Raw genomic sequence first — 16943 nt, 5'->3', positions numbered from 1 at the left:
CCCTTTGAGGGGCCTGTCGGACAGTGCAGCGCCAGCCCGACGAGGAGCAGACCCTATGATGAAGCATGACACCCATTGGGTATGTGAGGGCGTTGTCTTCTACTATTAATAGTGCCCATTTGACCAGCGGTTCTCCAGTGGAACAGTGCACCCTACTTTTGGATATTTAATGTTGTAGACTGGTCACTGGACCAGTTTAAATAATCTCTCCAAGTCCTTCCTGTTTTTCATAAGATAATACCACCTGCTTTTAACAAAATGTGAACAGGAGCTGGGGCTGCTGGGGAGCCAGATTTAATAGTAATGGCTACTTCCCTGACAGCATTACCCCCTTTATGCCCAACATACATGGCGCCATAGTTAAATTCTTTGTGCATAATGTCGGAACAGTGAACTCACCAAGCCTCCTTTGGGAGGCATTCGAAGCCTAAATTCTGGGTTTTTGTATATCAAAACACTCCGAAGTCCTCCTTTAACTGCACAGGGGGCTGCAGACATGGAGCATGAGGTTCTTGATCTGGAGCTTTGTGTTTTTTGAGGCCTCGGATGTGCAATACCTTACACAGACATGGGACAAAATGTTTGAATATGCGGACACCGCCAAGAGTGAAGTCAGGCTCCTACATAAGGAGGCCAGCGCTCACCGACTGGGTGAGGAACATAGAGCAGGAAAGACCTTAGCAGCCCAGCTGAAAAAGGGGTGGAGCAATTCCTATGTGATGGAGCTGTTGAACGCTGAGAGGGACTAGTGCTACACCTCGGTGGACATCAGCCAAGTAATATTGGGATGTTACACTGTCCTCTACTCCTCCACCGGCGATGTCCTGCTGGATAAGCTTAATGCCTGTTTCAACTCCTTTCCCCTGCTCTGTCTGGAAAACAGTCAGACAATTCTTAGATGTACCATTTACGTAGGAGGATGCAATTTTGACTAAATGTGTTAAGGCATGAGACAAAGCCCTTTGGTTGGATTATCTGACTGGTCAATTTTATAAAGAACACACTGATCTTCTGGCCCTTCACCTATTAGCAATGTTTGAGGCCAGAAGGTTGGATCAATTGTTGCCGTTGGTTTGTGCTGGTGGTGCAGAATGCGCTGGTGTAGTGTGAAGTTCGCATTATGAACTGAACAAGTCGTCTGTAAAGTGTTACTAGTTCCAGATATAAGTTTTGCATGTCTGCTGCCTGCATATTTTGTATACCTGGGTGAGGTGTGTATGTGGCAACCATAGGCCATGTTGGTCCATCATTACCTAAGGGACCTAATCTCATGGGTTGTATTACATGTGATCGGAATCTCAAGATACTGGTAGGCTTAGTACCGTTGAGGTATGTTTGCAATTCTGTATGTGTGGAATTTAAATGATCTTTGGACTTGTCAGGAAAGGTGACCCAAGAGTAGAATGTTTCTGTTTGGTAAGCTTCACTAGCTTCTACTATGAATGTGACATCCCCACCCTAATATTTTAAGCCACGAGCTACTAGGTGTAGTGTTAATGCTTGTCTAGCATTCTCAGGAATGTCTATGGCGTTAGCCATATTGTGAAATGAGTAAAGAGATGGAACACCAAGTGGGGAGTAAAGTCATTTTATGAGTTCCGGCTCGAACAACCTATAGCCTAATTAGGTGCTCCCTGTACAGCTGAGGAGGATCTTCCCCAAGGCCACGGATGTCTCCATATAATGGTACCTGTTGTCTGTGAGACAGTGATAATCAGGGTATACGTAATTTAGTGTCTAAACACCCTAGTTGGTGGCGCCATGTCGTAGTTGGACTCTTGCTCTAGGCAAGATGCTGGTTTAAGGATGACAGTACTTTTGTTTGCGGGCAACTATGGCAGTCCTACAACAAATCGCAACTGTTGTTCCAACCCTCCTGGCTCACAAGCAGCACCTCACCAGAAACCCAAACAGTAAAAGGTGATTTGTGGCAGCCTTTACACATGGACTCAAGAGTGTGACATCTCAGGGAGTGTCATGGTTAAACGGAGATTACCCTTTTCTCACATTAACAACATGGCTCAACCACACACACGCAATGAAGAAGATGCAGTAAAGTTTCATTAGATTTTATTTTAGCAAAACTGTAATCTGCGATAAGTTGCATGGGCTGCAATGATTAGGACAATGAACAGTGCAAGAAACAGAATGGTAAAGACAAGAGTCATTAATACAAAGACCCCTACCACCTTGCAATATCATGAAATTACATGAAGTGTGTAACATGTCCTAATATCCTAGCATGATAGGCCTGGCCTCTAACCTAGAAGAGAGCTAGGTATGTTAAGCCTAATCTCCCAATGCTATGTCCATGAGAAGAGCCCCCAACCCTCGTTACCTTGGAATGAGAACTCTAGCTCAAACTCCGCAGGGACACGAAGACTGGGTCAGCGTCAAGGCGACGTGCAGCATCAATAGCAGCCATGACATCTGGTCAGAACACCTCAGACTATCTGCTTAACTGAGGAGTATTTATACAGATCTACTTGGACCCCTGACATAGGTTTTTCCCAAACAATAGATATCAAGGTGTGCTTGGGACGGTAATTAATATAAACAATTCCTTTGAAAGCAACGAAGAGGGAAAGTACATAAAGTGAACACCTACAATATGTTTATCATTGTTGCTTGATCTTGACGCCATAGCGCGGTGACACTGATAATGCAATCTAAAACATGGGCCTAACTCAAAACAAGGCAGCCATTTTAAAAGATTTAATTAAATAAATGCGCTAAAACAGAGAAAGCTAAGTAGGGTAAAAGTCACTGGGTGACGGGGGGTGTGAGTCTGCAAGCCACAGGTTAAGCTAACTCCTGTATCTCATTAAAACAAACTAAGATTCATGACATATGAATATATGTGCAGGATGAACATGATCATGACTGTGTAGCAACTGTTATGTACATCGCCTAGGGTAGATTTACAACAGACACCTCTGCTCAGTGCTGAGGTGGACTGGTACACTGACTACAGAGCAGGCTAGACAATAACTACAGTTTTGGATGTTGTTGAAAGTGCAGGATTAACCCCTTCGCTGCCAGGCCTTTTCCCCCTCAGGTGCCAGGCCTTTTTTTGGCTGTTTGGGGCAGTTCGCGCTTAGGCCCTCTTAACTTTTAGTCTACATAAGCTACCCACGCCAAATTTGCGTCCTTTTTTTCAAACATCCTAGGGATTCTAGAGGTACCTAGAGTTTGTGGGTTCCCCTGAAGAAGACCAAGAAATTAGCAAAAATACAGTGAAAATTATTTATTTATTTTTTTAAATGGGAAAAAAGGGCTACAGAAGAAGGCTTGTAGTTTTTTCCCCTGAAAATGGCATCAACAAAGGGTTTTTGGTGCTAAAATCACCATCTTCCCAGCTTTCAGAATTCCGGGGTCCCCATACTATCATGTGAATTACAGGGCATTTCTCAAATAGACGTCTTTTTTACACACTGTCTTATATTTAGACGAGGGGCAATAACACTTGTTCTGCTATTCTGACAAGTCGTCTGTAAAGTGTTACTAGTTCCAGATATAAGTTTTGCAGGTCTGCTGCCTGCATATTTTGTATACCTGGTTGAGGTGTGTATGTGGCAACCATAGGCCATGTTGGTCCATCATTACCTAAGGGACCTAATCTCACGGGTTGTATTACATGTGATCGGAATCTCAAGATAAGGGGTCACTCCCCATTAATAAAAAAAATAAAACAAAAAAATAAATAAATAAAATTATCCCTGGTGCTTAGAGGTTTCTGCCCCCCCCCCCCTCTGGGGGGAGCTCGGCCTAATTACAATAGGCTGATGGGCACAAATGGCCTAAAACTAATTCCCTCCCCACAGGGGAGGAACCCTTGCCTATCATGGCAAGTCCCCTTGCGTGAAATTGACAAAAAAAAAATCCCTGTTGTCTAGTTGTTTCTGCCCCTCTTGGGGGTAGATTGGCCTAATGAAAATAGACTGATCTGCCCCCAAGGGGGGAAGAAATGGCCTAAAAATAATTTGCCCCCCAGGGGAGTGATCCTTCCCTAAGGGGTCGCTGCTCTTATAAAGATAAACAAAAAAAAATCCCTGCCGTCTAATGGTTTCTGCCCACCCGGGGGCAGATCGGCCTAATTACAGTAGACCGATCTGCCACTGGGGGGGCAGAAATGGCCTTAAATCAATTTGCCCCTCTGGGGAGCGACTCTTGCCCAAGGGGGGGGGGGGGGGGGGCTCCCCTTATTTAATTACCTAAAAAAAGACAAAAATTCCCTGGTGTCTAGTGGCATTTCTGCTGCCCGATCACATAGCGATCGGGCAGTAGAAATGCTGAGAGAGACATGAAAGGAGAGGAAAGGCCTTTCATCTCCTTTCATGCCTCTCTTGCCCCCTCCATGTGATCAGAGGAGAAATGCTTTTGCATTTCCCCTCCGATCCGAGCTGTAAGCTGAGGTACCAGCGTGGAGGGGTTGGCCTCTAATGACGTCAGCACGCGATTGTGCGCTGATGTCATCAGACGCCACCGGGAGGGGGGTTGGGGGGAGGGAAGGGGAAGCGATTCCCCTTCCATCCCTGCCCAGGGGAGGGGTGTGCTTGGCCATCGTGGAGCGCTAGCGCTCCCCGAGGGTCCATAGCAGGACGAGCTGGTCTCGTCCTTGGCACCGGGCAACTGTGGCCGAGGGCGAGACCAGCTCATCCTGGGCACCCAGGGGGTTAACATAGGGGACTTCAGAACAACAAGCAGAACTCTATGCTCTGACAAAAGCCTGCATGCTAGCAGAGGGAAAAAAAGCTAACACATACAGATTCCAGGTATGCATTTGGGGTTGTCCATGATTTTGGACAATTGTTGCAGTACCTTGGTTTCATAATAGCATCAGTTGCCCTATCCAACACGCTGACATGGTTGCTCATTTGCTCAAAGCTGTCCTACTACCAGCAGAGATAGCAGTAATAAAATGTGAGGCTCATACAAATGCTGACACCAGAGGGAACAAATGTGCTGATGTGGCTGTGAAATAAATCATGTTGGAACCAGTTCTAGCAGTACCATTGTTTGCAAAGACGAGACTTGATAAAAATAAAACTGATGACCAACACATATCAACTAAAGATGTCATTAAGGCCCAAGAATTAGCAGACCCCAGCAAGGTGAGTTTGGTGGATGACAAAGGTATTTCTGAAAATGAGAGACTATGAACTCACACTGATGGCAGGCCTGTAGCACCACATGCTATTTTTCTACCTTTGTCAAGGAGGTCTCATGGGCCAACTCATGTTGACATAGAGGGAATGAATAGTACCATTAGTACACATTGGTTTGCACCAGGCATCACAATTTACACTGATCAATGTTCGTGCTGTTTTGAATGCACCAAAAATAATAAAGGGAAAACACCAGTATTTCACAACTACTTACCAGTACCTCATGGGCCGTTTGCAAATACGCAAATTGATTTCACACACATGCCTCCTTACAACTGCTACAAATACATGTTAGTATGTGTAGATATGTTTTAGAAATGGGTGGAGGTTTTACCTCCTGGAAAAATAATGCCAACACAGTGGTGAAATGCGTGTTAAAAGACATCACTCCACGATTTGGAGTGCCAGAAAGAATTGACAGTGACAGGGGGACTCACTTCGTGTCCTCTGTAATTTACAAAATGTGCAATGCACTGGGCATTAAATGGCAGTTACACACACCTTATCAGCCACTCAGCTCAGGTCAAGTGGAGTGCGTGAACACAACATTAAAAGAAAAGTTGAAGAAAGCTACACAAGAGACAGGCCTAAAAATCGCCAGATGCATTGCCACTGGTGGTTTTTGCACTACGAAGCACACCAAGTGAGGTACTCATGGGGCGACCTATACCAATTGGCTTAAAACCACCACTGGCTGGTAATAATGAAGCGACTGTCTGGACTGATGAAAGTGTATCAGATTATGCAATTGCCCTGGGCCGTCTCCTGAAATCACATTGTGATAAAGTTTCCAGTGCACTGCCTCAGCCTTCAGATAAAAATACACACCTGTTTAAACCTGGTGACTGGGTGATGATGATGGAAAATAAAAGGTGCTTCTCTTTCTCCTAGGTGGACCAGACCACACTTGGTACTGCGGATGACCAGAACCTCTGTGAAGGTACAGGACAGACCTTAATGGATCCACAGAACCCAATGCAAGGGAGCTCCATTGCCATATGATGACCTATAATCCCAACAGCACATATCAAAGGAACAACAAGGGACCACACAAGGCAGATCTGGGAAACCGCCCCAGAAACAAACAACAAAGGACTACGCAAGGCAGGTCCGGGAAACCACCCCAGAAATAGATGACAGCGGACCAGGAAGAGAAGTAGGCGACTGCTGACAACCAGTACCTAGAAAGAAGAGGACAACCTACTTGGAGGGACTATCATCACTGTAATTGATTTAACAAGTATCCACAAGATGGGGTGGGCCTGCCCTATAGCAAATACAACAATATGAATTCACAGGTCCAGGATGGTATGTACTTTATGTGTGGCAACACAGCTTTCAAAGTGCTGCCTACCAATTGGGAAGGTACATGTTCCTTAGTTTTTCTTACACCAAACATAACTGTGTTACCAACTTAACAAGCAACAGATCCACTGAATTTAGGATGTTTCGCTCATAGATACAAGCGTCAAACACCAGTATTAGAGACAAGGAAATCAAGGTTGTTAAAATTTCTACATATCCTTATACCAGGCTTTGGTATTTATAATATACAGTTAGCTGTTGTAAACATGTCAGCAGAATTAACAGTAACTTCTAACACCACCAGAAATGCCCTTCCAAAGGCTGCAAACAGAAGTAAATTCAGTAGCTCTTATGACTATTCAAAACCGACTTGCTTTAGACCTGCTTATTGTTCAACAAGGGGGGGTATGCGCATTGATAAATGAAACATGTTTTTTTTTTTATTCATTCATCAAGGATAGAACTGTAAAAAAAAAAAGGTAAACTTCACACTTGTATAGCACACTACTCACCCGTTAGGGTCTCAAGGCACTGTACGCATACCACTGTGGAACCCCTCCTTGCTTTTCCCTGTGAGGCGCCCACTTCTGGGCACCCCCAGGGTGAAGCCAGGCCTCCAAGCACTGTTAGGGCGGTTGTGGAGGTTAAGCAAGCTATTGCCCAGAGTTACAGAGCAGGACCCATTAGTTAGAGTAGGCACTGAGGCGAGAATTATCTGGTTGAAGGGAATTGAGCCCAAGACCCACCGACGTGGGAATTGAACCCTGGTCTTGGGCCAGGTCTCTGCATCAGGGTCTGCTGCTCTAACCATTGTGCCACACTTCTCCACTTCTCCACTAAATGTAGCAAAGATAAAACAAGCAGTACAGGTGTTCGAAAAGGGGGAAAAGATGATGATAGTGATGGCCTAGATTATACCATGGTTAAGGTCTTAGTTACCTACAGGATGGATTAAACAATTTGTGATGGCAAAATTAGTTATAGTAATAATTTCAGGGTTGTGTTTTCTGCAGTGTTGCTGCTCACTATGACAACTTTTAGGAAAAGCTTGTTTTCTGCCAGGTCTACTATTTTTTACCACCAACAGAACATGAAATGGCTTGAAGATATCAGAGATTACTGAAGGACACTACTGACTTAGGTGCTGTTATACAGGCACTAATGCTAAAACATACATGCACAGACATTATCATAGGTACTGCTTGCTTTAACTGCAAATGTTTATTACACTAATGCTTACTTCTGTTACCTACACACTGCACCACAAATGTGTGCTTTATTACCAAATATAAAATATATACTGATAGGTACCAAAATATGAAAGCTGCAATTAAGGAGTACACTTATGACAACATGCTGCTGCAATGAACCTACCTCGTAGCAATAACCTCATGTGAATTGATAAGTACTGTGTATATATAATATTTATTACATGCTGTATAACTATCCTTAAGTGCTGATACGAATGATTTTACTAATGCAAATGTTTAGTAATAAGGGTATTACCCTAATTAACAACTTGTATTTCTATTTTATTTTAATTTCCACACTTATACTGTATATCGGTTTTACATTCTATTTAATTCTTTACTGATATTACGATCAGTTTAAAAAAAGAATATATCTTTTATTGCTTTTATAAAGGTGATAGCATGAATCAAAAACATATTAAGATATTCCCCAACTACATAACCCCTCCCCTCATCGTGCACTTAGTACATCAAAAAGGATCTTATTACGACATATCTCTAAGGTCCTGAGGTAGAGCGTTGTTCCAAGATATTTTATAAAGTAGTTGTAGCTATCTGTTCGGGGTCCGAGCCCGATGTTGAATTGTCTTCCTCCGTGGCTGGGGCATCTATAGTCTTTAAGTTTTCCAGCAATGTGTCCCATTGTGTGGCATTTTCACTGGGTCTTTGGCCCCGTAATGCTTCTTTCAGTAACACTATGCCCTCTGTTTCATCCCATTTTCCCAGTGCACCCTGCCATCTATTTAATAGTGGATTACCTGGGTCTTTCCAATGTGAGGTTATCTATCTCTTCGCTAAAATCCTTGACAGGTCTGTGAATTTGTTTGAGATTTTATGTGTCGACGGGCGAGGGAAATCCCGCAAAACTGCTGCTATTGGTGTTGGTGATAGTGGTCTTTCAGTGCAGATGGCTATTTTCCTGATTACTTCTATCCAGTACGAATTAATTTGAGGGCAGTTCCATAGCATGTGCATTAGGTCTGCTGCTAGTTCAGCGCAGCGCGGGCAACAGGAGTTATTTGTGTTATATATTTTGGTTATCATTTGGGGGGTTAAATAGGCTCTATGAAAAATGTACAGGTTTATCAGTTTAAATCTTGCGTTTCTGGATACTGCATAGACGTGGGATGTGATTCTAGACCATTGGGTATCTTCTAATGAGGTGTCAAGATCTATCTGCCATTTAGCCTTGAGTTTATTTAGTGGAGTGTAGGTGCTGCGCTGCATGAATTTATATACCCCTGAAATTATCCCCCTTTGGTCTCCTATGGAGCAGAGGAGGCCGCAGCCCCCGTGGATTGGGGCCTCGCAGGGTCATGCGCCCCACAGTTTTTGAATGGTTCTAATGAGGGCATTGTGGGTAAGGAATAATCCGGGCGGGAGGGCGAATCGGTCTTGAAGCTCTACATAAGAGCAAAGTTTTCCGTTGAGAAACAAGTCACCCAGTTTCGTTATATTATATGGGACTAATTTGTTGACATGTTTGGTGATTTGATTTCCTGGGAGGCAATTCATTGACTCCAAAGGGATTTCAGTTGCATAGGGAGTCTTTGTATGAGAGCGTTTTAAGTAGTGATCCCAGCAGTGTCTTGTTTCTTCCCACTCCAGTGGGAGTGGTTCTTTCGGTTTTCTGGGGTTCAATACAATATGTAGGATTTTTTCTAGTGGACAGTTTAATGGTATCTGTAAATCTTTTGCGACTGGGGGTTTAGTAATCAATTTTGCCAACCATTGTACTTGTCCCGTCCAATAGTAGGTTTCTAAGTTAGGGGCGGCTAAGCCTCTCTCCAAGGTAGGACTTTGCACAGTGTGGAGTGCTATTGTGTGTCTGCTAGGTCCCCATATAAAGCTTGCAATTATAGAATCTATGTTCTTAAATACCGACTTCAGGATTATTAGTGGGAGTGTGGAGAAATAATATAATAGTCTGGGTAATACTATAATTTCAAGCAGAGCAACTCTCCCTGCGACCATTAGTGGCAGGGTGCCCCAGAATTGCATGCTAGCTTTAATTCCCCTAATTGCTCCATGTAAGTTCCCCTCTAGCAAGTCTTCTACTGAATGATAAATGTTGACTCCTAGATACTTAAATGTGTTCGGTGACCAGGGCAAACCACTAGTGTCAGAGGGCCTCGGGGTGCCTTTGAACACAGGGAAAATGGAGGATTTCCTCCAGTTAATCCGGAGTCCCGAGGCTGTCCCGAAGTTTTCTAGCATATCTATCGCCCCGGTAGGTCCATAACTAGGTTCTTGAGAAAAATAGCATGTCATCTGCATAGAGGGCGATGTGGTGTGTCCAGTTATTAACTAGAATGCCCTCTAAATACTTTTTGGATCTTGCTGTTTGCGCAAGGGGCTCTACCGCTATAGCGAATAAAAGAGGGGAGAGTGGGCAGACTTGTCTGGTCCCTCTTCCCACTCTGAAGGGCTCTGAGAAAGTACTGCCTGTGCGTACTCTTGCTGTGGGGTTTGTGTATAATAGTTTCGTCCAGCGAGTGAAACCTTCTCCTATTCCCAGTTTTAACATAACTTGCTCTAGGTAGTCCCATCTTAAACTATCAAAGCCTTTTACAATGTCTATTGAAATTATTGCTGCTTCAGGTATTGTAGAAGGCACGGAGTGAAGTATTGAGATTAAGCGTCTAATGTTTTGTGCTGTACTGCGTATTGGGATGAAACCCGCGTGGTCCTGGTGAATCAATGAGGTCATGAAGGGTAAGAGTCTATTGGCTAATATCCTGCTTAATATTTTGTAATCTAGGTTCAACATAGATAGTGGTCAGTAGGAACGGACATCAGTAGATGGTTTTTCTGGTTTTAGTAAGGGGATCATTATGGCCTCGTTAGTAGATTGGGGTAATCTGTTATTATGCCACGCTTCTGTGTATAGTGTGCAGAGTCTTGGAGCTAGTGTGTCCTGATATAGTTGGTAAAACTCTAAAGGGAGTCCGTCTGCTCCCAGTACTTTACCCTTTGCCATGCCCTGTATTGCTGTTTTGATTTCAGCTATTGTTATAGGGGCAGCTAGGGTTGTGCTTTCTTCGACTCCTAGTTTGGGGAGAGCAAGTGTTTCTAGCTCCGTAATCTGGCTGATATTGATTGAGTCTGTGGGCGATCTGTATAGGGAGGAGTAGTATTCAAAGAAGCAAGTGTTAATTTCTTTTTGCCCAAGTACTCTGTCACCTGGCCATTTCTAAATTTCAAGTATGATAGTTTGCTGTTTAGAGGGTTTGGCTAGCCATGCCAGCAGGGCACCTGCCTTGTCTCCTTCGGCGTGTTGTCTACTTAAGTACTGTTTATAGTCGAAGCGAGAGAGCCTAATGTTTTCTTTAACTATTTTCGTTTTAGTTTCTTGCAAAAGGGGTGTCAGCTCAGGGTGAGAGGGGTGTTTACGTTTGGTGTCTCTTAGGGAGTCTTCAAGTTTTTTAAGCTCAGATTCAATAGATCTACGAACTCCTACACTTTCCCCAATACAGTTGCCTCTGGTTATTATTTTAAAGGATTCCCATTCTATTGATCTAGAGGATGCTGTTCCTATGTTTAGTTTGAAATAGTCCTTGATACTATTGTGAAGGCAGTGTTTGAAAGCCTTGTCCTCTAGTGCCTCCGCCCCAACTCGCCATGTGGGGATCACTGGACTTTCTCTACGCCACACCAGTGAAACCAGTAAAGGATTATGATCTGAAATGGTACGGCCCAAATACTCAGCTGATACTACAGTGTTTTGTAGTTCCGGGGAAACTAGTACTGTGTCTAGCCTTACGTGTAGGTCATGTACTGTTGAATAGAAGGAATATTCTCTATTATGCGGGTTGAGGTGTCTCCAGCAGTCTCTTATTTGCCAGTGTTTTTGCCATTCTGTAAAAGCTTTAGCAGTTTTAGAGTCTGTGTTTGTGAAAGGGGAGGGTGCGATCTATCCATGTTAATATCAGCTATGCAATTAAAGTCCCCTCCTATCACTTTCGGGCTCGCCAGAATCGGACCTAGTTCCAGAGACAGTGTGTCAAAGAATTTCTTTTGATCCTGATTCAGGGCGTAGAGGCCCCCTATGGTTATTTCCCTCCCATCCAGTCTTCCCACGATCACAACATATCTTCCGTCTTTATCTAAGATTGAGTGTAGAGCCTGGAGTGGAACGCCGGGGTGCACCCAAACCAGAACTCCTCTTGCAAACGCCGAATAGTTAGTAGCAAATATTTGGCCTCTCCATCTTTTCCTAAGTGACATAACCTCCTGCTCAAGTAAATTAGTTTCCTGCAATATAGCTATGTGTGCCCCTCTGCGTTTGAGGTAGCTGTACACCTTATGTCGCTTGGATATATTATTTAACCCCCTGACGTTCCAGGTTATTAATTTGTATTTTTAACATCATAGCCTTGATTTAATAGTTGATATTACGATCAGTTAGGGGCGATATTGTGGAAGAAATGACAATCTCATCTTCATCTCCCCATAACCACCCCTGTACCCTGCTGGTAATCCCACTCCTGCGCTGTGTACCCCTCTCCTACCCATCTCATTCTTGCTTGTACCCCTCCCCTATCCAAGCTAGTCATTGGTCCCAGCTGGATGTTTTATCAGTAATGTTTCAGGCCTGCAACCTTCGCTCCCAGAAAAGCAAACAACTCCCTTTTGCAGCTGCATCCCTTGTTATGACTTTCTTCTCGTTCCCACCACTGTAAATAATGGGGCCTTGCACCAATGTTGCTGTGTGTACGTGGAAGTTCTCATGTCCTGTGTTGTATATATTTTACTGTAACCTTGCATTTGTCATCAGAAGCTTTGCATGAGCGGTTCTGCCTGTTTGGCCAATAAACTTGTGATTGCTATGGACCTCTGTCTCTGGCCAGTTTATTTCTCAGACACTCCCCTAGAAAAGCAATAAACAAGCTGTATGTAACCATGCAGGAGAAGGTCCCTAGGGTTAAGCTGCAGGCTTATGAGTGCTGGCGGGGGACGATCAATGAGGACATCGCTGATAAGAAATGGAAATATTGCTGCAACACCACATGCATGCTTTCCCCTAACTACCATCTCCATCTGTTACATGTTGAATATCTTCATTGGATTTATCGCACTTATCCTGGTTGGGATGTATAGGATGGACCTTTGTCATGCAGCTTTGGAGACATGGTCTTTTTGCACCTGGCTTAGGACAGTCTGGGGATAGAGGGCTTCTGGACTACTGTGTAAGCTTGTTTGGAAGAACATTTCGGCCACTTGGTACCAATGTCCTCCTTAGTTGCTCTTCTTGGCTACATCAAAAGTATCCTGGCTAGCACACGCTGATTGATGGTCATGCTACGTCTGAGAGTGAAGTGGAGAGAAACCATGCGCTGGGGGTGCGCTGCCTGCTCAGTACCTAAATACTGGTTGGTGGATGCAGCGTTCTGCCAGTAAGACCAAGAAGAATATTAATAATTAATGCCTGAGAAAACCAGACTCAAAGATATATGTGACTATGCCGCACAGCGAGCAACTTGAGGTACTGCACTGTAGCCACTGAGATACTGCACCCGGAGATGGATGTGTGGGACCAGTTGGAGTTGTGGACATCTCGAGCTCTGACAACACGGTATCAGTGGCATTGGTGACACATGTGATTACACACACCGCTAATGGAAGGAGACTACATTCATTGTTTACTGTAAACACTGATGATAACTACTGTATTCTAATGCAGTGGTTCCCAACCTGTGGGCCGGGGACCCCTGGGGGTCCGCGAAGCCTCCTCAGGGGGTCCGCGACTGCTTAGAAAATATAATAATATTAGGTTCCAGCTATCAGTAATGACTCAGTGGGGGTCCCCAGATTCCAATATTGATTCAGTGGGGATCCCAGGGCTCCAGTACTGATAAAATGGGGGTCCACAGAAGTCAAAAGGTTGGGAACCACTGTTCTAATGCATGTTGCGGGATGGCAATACCGTTTGTATGGTGTTCTCTTAATGTTTAAAAACTGAATAAAAAATATGGAGCTTGATACTTCTCTCTTCACTTCTTAAAGTAGTGCTTCTTAACACCATGGGAGGGACATGACCCAGCCGGTGTCAGCAGACGGCAGTGATTTTGTTGCTCAGTGGAACAAGATCTTCATTTGAAAACCATGACAATTAAGTGAAGTTCGAAGTTGATTAGCTAAATGAAATTGGACCATATGGATGAAACATTTGAGAAACCTCATCCTAAATGTTTCCCCTTTACTAGTCCCATTCTCGTTTCCATGCACCCACTGGAACAGTTTCTACAAGCTGGTGTTGTCAAAGTCTGCAAGTAAGCATCTTTACCTGAATGGTTGGCAGCAGTCCACAATGTAGTAAGGGACTTCTCGAGGAAACACTTCTGCCATCAAATCACCTGATCTCCTAAAAATTATTCAATCAAGATAATCATTCAGGGCTTGCCGGGGTCACAATCCTTGGTTTGATAGCAGAGATAAGGAAACTGGGCATGCAGTATCAGTGACATCTTCTTGTGAGAAAGTCACCAGTTATCTTCATAGTTGGCTGCTGGGAATGTCATCCATTGTCTTTAAAGCATGTGGCTTTAGATGCCATTTGCTATTTACAAAGAGAGAGGAGAACATCAACATGTGAATGATATCGTCACCAACTGTCAACATAGGAAGGACCCCAGAATGTCAGTCACTAGCTCCAAGCATGGGTCTGAGGGGGCCATTCACTTGTTCCACAGCCAAGTGCTGTGATCTGAGTATCACTTGACCTGCCAAATTGTCAGGCCCTTACCATACTGTTTACAATCACTGTCTGATCCCAGTCACTATACAATGAATGGAAACTGAAAAATGCATTAACATATGATTATTAACATTCTCAGTGTTCATGTTGCAGAGTGTTGTTTTTAATTAAACCTACTTGCCTGGCAATTTAGAGTTTCGTTTTTCACAGTAAACCTCAAACCCAAATATGCTAAAGAGTCTTGTGCAACAGCTTTGTATCGTTAAAGGAAATGTCTCGATAATGAAGTCAGATATATGCTTGACTTGCAGGGGATGTTGGGGTGAGGTCCCATAGCCACAAAAAGCTCTGGATTCTGCTAGCAATTCAGATGTGTGCAGAGCCACAGGCCTATCATTGTCAGGGCCTCTCTCAGTGTGAGGATCTGGGATAATTCTAATGATATCCAAATCACTCAGAGTGGAGTCTAATGTGTGCTCAGCGCCACTTCAAATGAAGAATAGCGTGTACTAGGAAATGAAAAGACGGAGGATATTTCACATGCAGTGCAAACCAAGCAAATGTTGGTAAAGGTAGGGTTTGTGCTCACTAGGTAGAGTTAGCACTAAGCTCACCTACGCTCATAGTTTGATCTTGGGCAAGCTCGGATGAGGGGTAAAAGGAACGTCTTGACATTCTGGGTCAGCATCTCTGGATTCCTTTGTCGGCCGGAACTTTCAATGCACCAAGTTCAGGTGAGGCAGAGTGGGACAGCAGGCTTTATGGGGTAATAGGTTGGCTTCAAAAAGGCACCAACACAGGGTCTCGTTGAGGAGGGATTTCAATGAGGTGGAGAGAGTCTCCATATTATATGTCCAGTCCATGGTTGTTAAACAGCAGCCCACAATCACTCACGAAGAAGACATTCTTAAAATCTAAAATGCTCACTGTTCGGCTAAGACCAGGCAAAACACAGGCACTGACACTCATGAACTTAATTTCATCAAAATGTGAGTAGAGTGGAATTTATATCAAAACCAAGGACTGTTCAAGGTCATGACGGGGTTGCTCACTTGCCCAACCATTTGCTTTTCAGGTCCCTTTTATTTGCTGCTGTGGCTTCTTTATGAGTTGGCTGGAATTTGGTGTGTGGAGTTACCAGGGAGGCAGAATCCATGTTTCCAGACAGTAGCCCCATACCTAACTCTGGCAACGTAAGCCCCCGCCACCCAAGAATGAGTAATAACTGTTCAAACCGTTGACTTGTAATTTACCCAGCAGTTATTTCCAAGTTTGATGATAAAAGGCTGAAATTTTCTACGTGCTCTGTTCTCAAGCCAGCAGCTTCTTCCTGTGTTTGGCGAACACAGGCCCATTGCCAATGGACCCTCTAATATCAGAAAAAGAGTTTGCAGACTTGATAATTCCAGGCTAGAGAGACGTGTAATTACAATTTGAGGTATTTCACATGTAGCCACGGCTCTGGGCGAAATACTCTAATTCATAATGAGGCCTACGTCGTTAGAGCAAGGGCAGGGAAAGACAACTGCAAAAAAACAAGAACTTTTAGAGCCACTTTACTTATGTTTCACACCACTCTCCTAATGGCTTGAAACAAGCTGTTGGAAAGGGATATCAAAGGACAAGCCTGGGGTAACAACTGGTACTTATTGAGATCCACACAGTCACTTACTGATGGTTAGTTCTCTTTTGGATGGTGGTTTAGTTAGGGAATATGTAGGATGATAAAGAAGCATGTGGGCTCCTGAAAGAAGCCTGAACGTGTGAGCAGGATCTTAACTAAAAACAGCTCTGCTATCCAGGGTATCAGTGATCCTCTTTCTGGGTATCTTATGACAGGTGGGGCTATAAATGATAGTCACCCTCTCTCTCACTAAATACCAACTTGTTCTTGGCACGTTTCTGCCCCAGAACCTCTGTCTGACACAGATTAAGCAGCACAACAAACAGTAAAGGAGTTACTCCTTCTTCTTGGTTGGCAAAGCCTGAAACCCTCGGGGTGGTGTGCAGTGGTATTTTCATGCCTTTGCATGTTACTCTTTTGGTGTTCGCGAGAGATAGCCAGCCCAGGAGGGAAATTAAACAAAAGGTCTGTGCCCTGGAAAGGTAATTGTGTGTGGGGCATCTCAAACCACTTTCCAAAGCACCAACCTGTGTTTTGATTACTGAACCTTCCTTTTGCATTTTTACATGTATTCACAGCCGCAAACTAAGGGTGACAGCAAAATATTCATGGTATAAAATTAAAATGTATGATAAGTCCCCAATGTGTGCCTTTGGGAAAGAACCGGTTTAGTGCAAAAATTTACCTGTAATTGAAAAAGTGAATTTGCTCACTGTTCATTGTCTTGCGCCTTTGCCTTTCAAACATATTATTCTTATTGTCTCCTCTGCCCATGCTGCTTCTGCTTGTGTCCATACCACTGCCATTGTGTTTCTATCCATGCCTAGTTGCCAATTCATGTTGCTGTCTCTCCGAAGCCCATGGTGCCTCTGCCCACACCTCTGCTATTGTCTCCACAC

The sequence above is a fragment of the Pleurodeles waltl genome, chromosome 7 (genome assembly GCF_031143425.1).
Source record: "Pleurodeles waltl isolate 20211129_DDA chromosome 7, aPleWal1.hap1.20221129, whole genome shotgun sequence".
Lineage (NCBI taxonomy): Eukaryota > Metazoa > Chordata > Amphibia > Caudata > Salamandridae > Pleurodeles > Pleurodeles waltl.
The sequence above is the reverse complement of the archived record's forward strand: the minus strand, read 5'-3'. Positions refer to the sequence as shown.